The 6,000-nt window shown below is 59.4% G+C and overlaps 1 protein-coding gene across 1 annotated transcript in view; it reads left to right on the top strand.

Moving 5' to 3' along the window:
* The first annotated feature begins 3,684 nt into the window (after positions 1 to 3,684).
* The window catches only part of HIP1 (huntingtin interacting protein 1), a 40,995-nt gene continuing 38,679 nt past the window's right edge, over positions 3,685 to 6,000 (top strand). Inside the window, 1 exon segment of the mRNA XM_080629953.1 lies at positions 3,685 to 3,779. The gene's annotated coding sequence lies outside the window, so the exon portion shown is untranslated.

The raw sequence follows: 6,000 nt of genomic DNA, 5'->3' as shown, positions 1-6,000 counted from the left end.
CCCGAGCCAGGCTATGGGAGGGTGAGGAGGGCTGCAGCAGCACCCTGGGACTCTCCCAGCTCTGCTTGGGGATAGGGGTTTGAGAGAGGGCCTCCAGCCCCCCACCCTGGGAGAGGAGCATCCCTCCGCCTTGACTGTGGCCCACAGCCCCTGCAGCCCCTTCAGCCCCCCTCCTCCCACCTCTTCCCCTCTGCTGGCAGCTCCTTTCAGTTGAGGCCAAGCTGAGACACAATCTCCTGGCAGAGAGGGAGGATGGGAGCGAGCAGCAAGGGAAAGCTGCCCTGCAGAGCCCCACAGCTGGGGACAGACCAGCCCAGCCAGAGACAGTGCCTTATGGGTATCACTTGGTGTCTCGAAGGGAAGAAGAGAGGGGTCACAGCACCCTCTCCACATCCAGCAGACACCATACCTGTGGTCTCCATCCTGCAGAAGACAACTCAGGTGCAGAAACCCAGGTCACTACTGAAAGCAAGGAAGGTGACCATGCTCCATGGCTCAAGCCAAGGACTCCTGCCCCAAAAATGGGAAAGCATCTGCAGCAGGTGGGTGGCACTGGGAAGGACAGTGCCTGTCCCCACATAGGCCAGACACCCCCATGACAGGCTCTCCCCTCACCCTTTGCTTCCAGGTTGAAGTCCAGCCTCTTAGACAGGAGCAAGGACAGAGCACCTGAGCAGAAGGTGGTTATACAGACTACTACCAATAGACAGAAACTGACTTGGATCTGTGGTGATTTTGATCCTTTTTAAACAGGACCCCTTGGCACAATGGGCAGGTCTGAGGAGAGCTGTGCATCCTTCCTGGGGGTCCCCCCCTCCCTCAGGGGGTGAGGCTGCAGTGGTGGAAGGTAAGGCAACACCCTGCTCCCATAGTGCAGCTGAATGCCAAAAGTTGGACCTTTTTGTTGGGGCAAAGCCAGCCATGGCTTCCAGAAAGGATCTGCAGAGTGAGAGGAGCTGTGCCCAACCTAACTTCCCTGCACCCTGCTCACTGCTAGCCCTTCCCTGTCCCATCCCCATGGGACCTGATGCACAGGGGCAGCCCTGTACCTTCTCCTCTCCCAGAGCATATCTCAACCTGCCTCAAAACAAGACAACCTCTTCCACTGGAAAGCAGCCCCCCAGATCCCTGCAGAGCAGCTGAGCCTGGGCCAGAGCCCCAAGGCACAACCCCACAGAGCCACTGCAGGGATTGGGCCAGCCCAGGGTGCTCTGACTTGTGGGCTGGATCCCAGCTCCATCCTGTCACAGCCCCTGTGTATTAACAGCTGTTCCACAACCAGCCGCTTTCCTCCACTCCTGCCCAGGCAAAAGGAGTCTTTCAGTTGCCCAGCCCAGGCCCAAAACACCCTGGCTGTGGAGGAAAAGGATGTGGCTCTGCTCTTTGGTTAGAGAGAAAAAGCTAACACAGGTCTCAGCCCAGTGGTCCCTTGCCCTGGGGCAGAGGTCCAGCCCTCCTGGATCCAGGCCTGTGCCCTGAAGAGGGAGGCTTTGAGCCTCTTTGCTCCATCCCTCTGCAGGAGCAGGAGGCTTTGAGCCACGTAGAGGTGTGGGAGGCAGATGACAAGGACCTTGTTGTCCTCCATCAAATGCCCTCCTCTGTTCTTTATCACCTCCGTCTCCATTTGGCAACGACTTCATTTTTTCAATTATTAATCACCTTGCTGCAATAGTGGCTGGATTAAATCCATTAAACCTACTCCGGGACCAGCCCCAATGGAGGAGGCAGGTTTCCAGAAAGTACATTAGAGAGAAGGCAGACACGGAGACGAGACAAGCTGGAGGTGGCCTCACTGCACAGTGGAGCCCGTTTCCCGTCAGCCATGCACCTGATAACCCCAGCACAGCAATAAGTGGGGCTGGCGTGGCAAATGTTTTGACTGGAAAATAAGCCACAGAAGTGAGTTATGTACGGAGAGCGATTTAATGGCTTGCACAAGAGCTCCTGACAGCCCACATCCTCAGCAAGCATTCCCAGGTTGCCCCATCACCCCTAGCAGCAGCAGGGAGGGTAGTTCTGCACAGATGTTCCCCACCAGTGTTGGCAAGGCCACTGGTTTTGTATGACCTGCTTTAAGGATGCAGGAGCACAGCACAGCCCTTTTGTCATCACTAACCAGGAGCAGTCCCAGAGAGTTTTCAGTCTCTTTGCAAAGACACTGATTTGTCTGAATTTCGCAGAAATGTTCCAAGTTCTGGCAAAGGTCCCAGTAAGAAATTCACCTCCAGAGCGGGATGGGATTCCTGGTCAAAACTACAGGAGCTGGCACTGCTAGCAATTCACTGAGTTGAAAGAAGGCAGAGATCAGGTCCCAGCCCAGAGCTTTGCTGAGTGAAGGGACCAGAGAATCAGCTTATGCAAAAGCACAGCTTAGCGTCAATCTGCCAACTGCGCAGGGGAAGCAAAAACCTTTTCCTGCTTCTCTTTCCTTGCTTTTCAAACATGTGTAACCAATTTTCACCTCTGCCAGTGGTACCAGAGAAATGCCCCGTCCTCCTTGCTGCGGTCTGCCTGGCTGCACACCACACCAGAGCGTCTCATCCACAGCCGGGATGACATGAAAGGCCCACACAACTCCCCACAGGCTGCCAGCCACCCCGTCCACGCCAACAGCCCAGGAGGGGGGCCACCTGCTCACCTCCTCCCTGGCCCAGGCAGGGCTGCAAAGCCCTGAACTGCTCAAGGCCAGGTTGGACACAGGGGCTTGGAGCAACCTCCTCTAGTGGAAGGTGTCCCTGCCCGTGGCAGGGGCTGGAACCAGATAAGCTTTAAGGTCTTTTCCAACCCAAACCGGTCAGTGGTTCAGTGAATCCACCCATATGTGAAGCGAAGCCTGAGAAAATGCTGCTCCACGGGATGCCAGGAGCGCAGCTCAGCCCTCACGGTGCATCCCGGGTCCCGAGGCCGTGGGGAAGGCCAGAAAAAGGCGGGACGATGGAAGGATGGGCTGCCCTGGGCAGGCTGCGGCGCAGGGCGGCCGCATCCCGCTGCGGGGCCGGGCCAGGTCGGGACCCGGGAGAGGGCCCGAGCACAGCGGGAGCCGCGCAGGCCGCACGTTGGGGCTGTAGGACCCTCGACGCAACACCGGGGCAGGCTGCTCCAGCCGCACCGCGCGCCCCGAGCCCCAAGGGGCTCGCTCAATCCCGGGGCTGAGCCGGACGCCCCTGACACCCCCCAGCCGGAAGCCGTGGCCTGACCGGCCCCGCAGTTCGGCCCGAACCCCCCCTGCGGGGCAGCCGCGTACGAGCGGCAGGGGCGGTGACCACCCGACACAGGGGGCGGGCCAGGCCGAGGTGAGCCGAGCCGAGCCGCGCTGCGCTGCGGACGGGGCCCCAGGCCAGCGAGGGGCTGTCCTTTAGGGGCGGGAGCTGGCCTTGAGCGGCGCCTGACCGCGCCAGGGAGCTCGGCAGAGGTCACGTGAGCTGGCTCCGGGCTGGCGCTCCCGGGGGCTCACCCCCGAGCGGCAGCGCTGGTGGCCAATGAGAGCGAGGGGGCGGGACGGAGGGCGGAGCCACAGGGCAGAGGCGGTGCCGGCAGGGCGTGCCCCCACGTGAGTGCCAGGTGGGCGGGCCAATGGCGCGGGGTCCGGCCAGCGGCGGCGCCGAGCAGAGCGGAGCCGAGTGGCGGCGAGGGCGCGGCGCGGCCGAGGCGGCGGCGGGGCCATGGACCGGGTGAGCAGCTCCATGAAGCAGGTGTCCAACCCGCTGCCCAAGGTGCTGGGCCGGCGGGCGGGCGGCGGCGGCCTGGAGGCGGAGCGGGAGAGCTTCGAGCGTGCCCAGGTACGGGGCGGGGCCGAGCGCGGGGGGCGGGGCCAGCAGGTAACTGGAGTCTGGTCAGGCGGGCGCGGTTTAGTGCAGCGGGCGGGGCCAGCGCGGAGGAGCCGCAAGGGGCGGGGCTAACGCTGGCTGGCCGCCAGGAAGGTGTTGGCACAAGTGGGCGGGGCTTGGCCGGTGGGTGGGGCAGTCCAGGTGCGCAGAGTTGCCTGCAGTGGGCGGGGCTGCCCCAGGTAAGGGAGGTGCTGGGGGCGGGGCTTCCTGGCTCCGCCCCCTCGGGCGCGGATCCGCTGCCGTGGCTGCCAGGGAGGGTCAGCGCTGGCCCGGCGGTGGCGAGCACGTCTCCGGCTGGGGGCACGGATGGGCTGGCGGGGGTTGCTGCTGGGGTTCGGCCTGGAACCCTGGAACCTGGAGCCCAGGCCCCTGCTCCATTTTGCGTCTTCTCAGAGCCACTCGGACAGCCTCTGCCTCCGCTGGCTGCAGGCTTCGCGGGGCGGTTCCGTGCGTGGTTGGTCGCCCCGCTGGGTGCTGCTCGGGGACTCTCCGGCGTGCGCAGGGCGCGGGGCAGGGACTGCCCTGCCCATGGCTCTGGAGCAGTGGTACCGAGGTGTGGAAAAGCGCGTCCAGTTTGCTCCTTAGCAGCATCTGGAGTGTCTGGATGGGGCCCTTCTGCTTTTCACTTGTGTTTTCAGTGCTTACTCGAGGTGGCAGAGCTGGGGGATCAGCAGGGTTTTAGGGGAAAACAAAGAGATTTAGGGAATGAATGCGCTTGGAAGCAGCTGGGAGGCTGGGCAAGCCCTAATGAGGGTGAGGAGGGATGGATGGCAGCAGAAGAAGCTGGAGACAGCTCAGCTCTGTTTTGTGTCCAAGGCTGGAAAGTAAAGGTGAAGTGGTGCTGGCCTGAACTCCTGCAGGAGAGGAACAGAAATGGAGGCAGGAGAGAGGCAGAGGTGTTGGCCAGTGGGATCAGCTGCCCTGGGAGCAGCACAGTAAGGGGGCAAGACCCAGATGAGACCAGAGTGGGAATGGCATGTGCATAATGGCTTGGTAATGAACATAAAGACAAATGAGACCAATCTGAGGGCTTCCTTTGCAGAAGGAAAACCATCAGGATTTAAGGGTGGATGTAAGACTATGCCCAGGAAGTGTTCACAGAACCACAAAACCAACTTTGGGTTGGAAGGGACCTTAAAGCTCATCCAGTTCCAACCCCTGCCACGGGCAGGGACCCCTTCCACTAGAGCAGCTTGCTCCAAGCCCCTGTGTCCAACCTGGCCTTGAGCACTGCCAGGGATGGGGCAGCCACAGCTTCTCTGGGCACCCTGTGCCAGCGCCTCAGCACCCTCAGAGGGAAGAGCTTGTGCTTAAGAGCTCATCTCAGTCTCCCCTCTGGCAGGTTCAAGCCATTCCCCTTGGCCTGTCCCTACAGGCCCCTTGTCCAAAGCCCCTCTCCGGCTTTGTCGTGGGCCCCCTTTAGGTACTGGATCTGTCCATCAGGAATGTTGGGAGAAGACACTTCTTGTCTAACATTTATCCAGAAAATCTAAAAAAAAAATTTGCACTTCATCTTCTTTGACTGCTTTTTTTTTCTGAGAAAGTCATCAGGTAGCAAAGAGAAACGTGGACTGCTTGGGTTGTCCATGGCCACCACCTTCTCTTGCATGTTTGCACACTGGGTTCTTAAACTTTATGTTACTGCTGGATGAGTAATAAAGGCAATTTATGACTCACAAAGTACCCTGGAAAGACATATTTGTAGCAGAAGGTTTTTAAGGCAGTCGTCCTTGAGCCCTCTCACCACTGTATTTCATGGACTGGAAAGCTGTTTTCCTTCTGCTTTTCTGCTTCTGTTTTTCTGCTGCTGGAGGTGCCCTCACAAAAACCAAGCATGCAGACACCATGCAGAAGACAAAAAATGTATCTGGCACAAAGTGATGTCAAATGAAATGAGCTTTTGGGTTTTTTCCTTCCCCAGTGTGGTTAGTAAATCCTTTTGATGTGGGAACCAGCATTTTGCATAACTAAATACAGGTTGAAAGCAGCTTTGAGCCCATCCTGGTCCCTGCCATGGGCTCGGCCACCTTCAAGGCACATTTGCAACCCGACTGCCACCATCAGTGCAATTAATCCTTTTCCTCCATTGTTTACCTAATGGTGAATATGGCACCATATCTGCCCTCCACAGCAGCTCCATTGGTTTCAGACCAGCTCCATCTCCAACTGGCAG

This window comes from Psittacula echo (genome assembly GCF_963264785.1).
Source record: "Psittacula echo genome assembly, chromosome: 15".
Classification (NCBI taxonomy): domain Eukaryota; kingdom Metazoa; phylum Chordata; class Aves; order Psittaciformes; family Psittacidae; genus Psittacula; species Psittacula echo.
The sequence above is the reverse complement of the archived record's forward strand: the minus strand, read 5'-3'. Positions and strand labels throughout refer to the sequence as shown.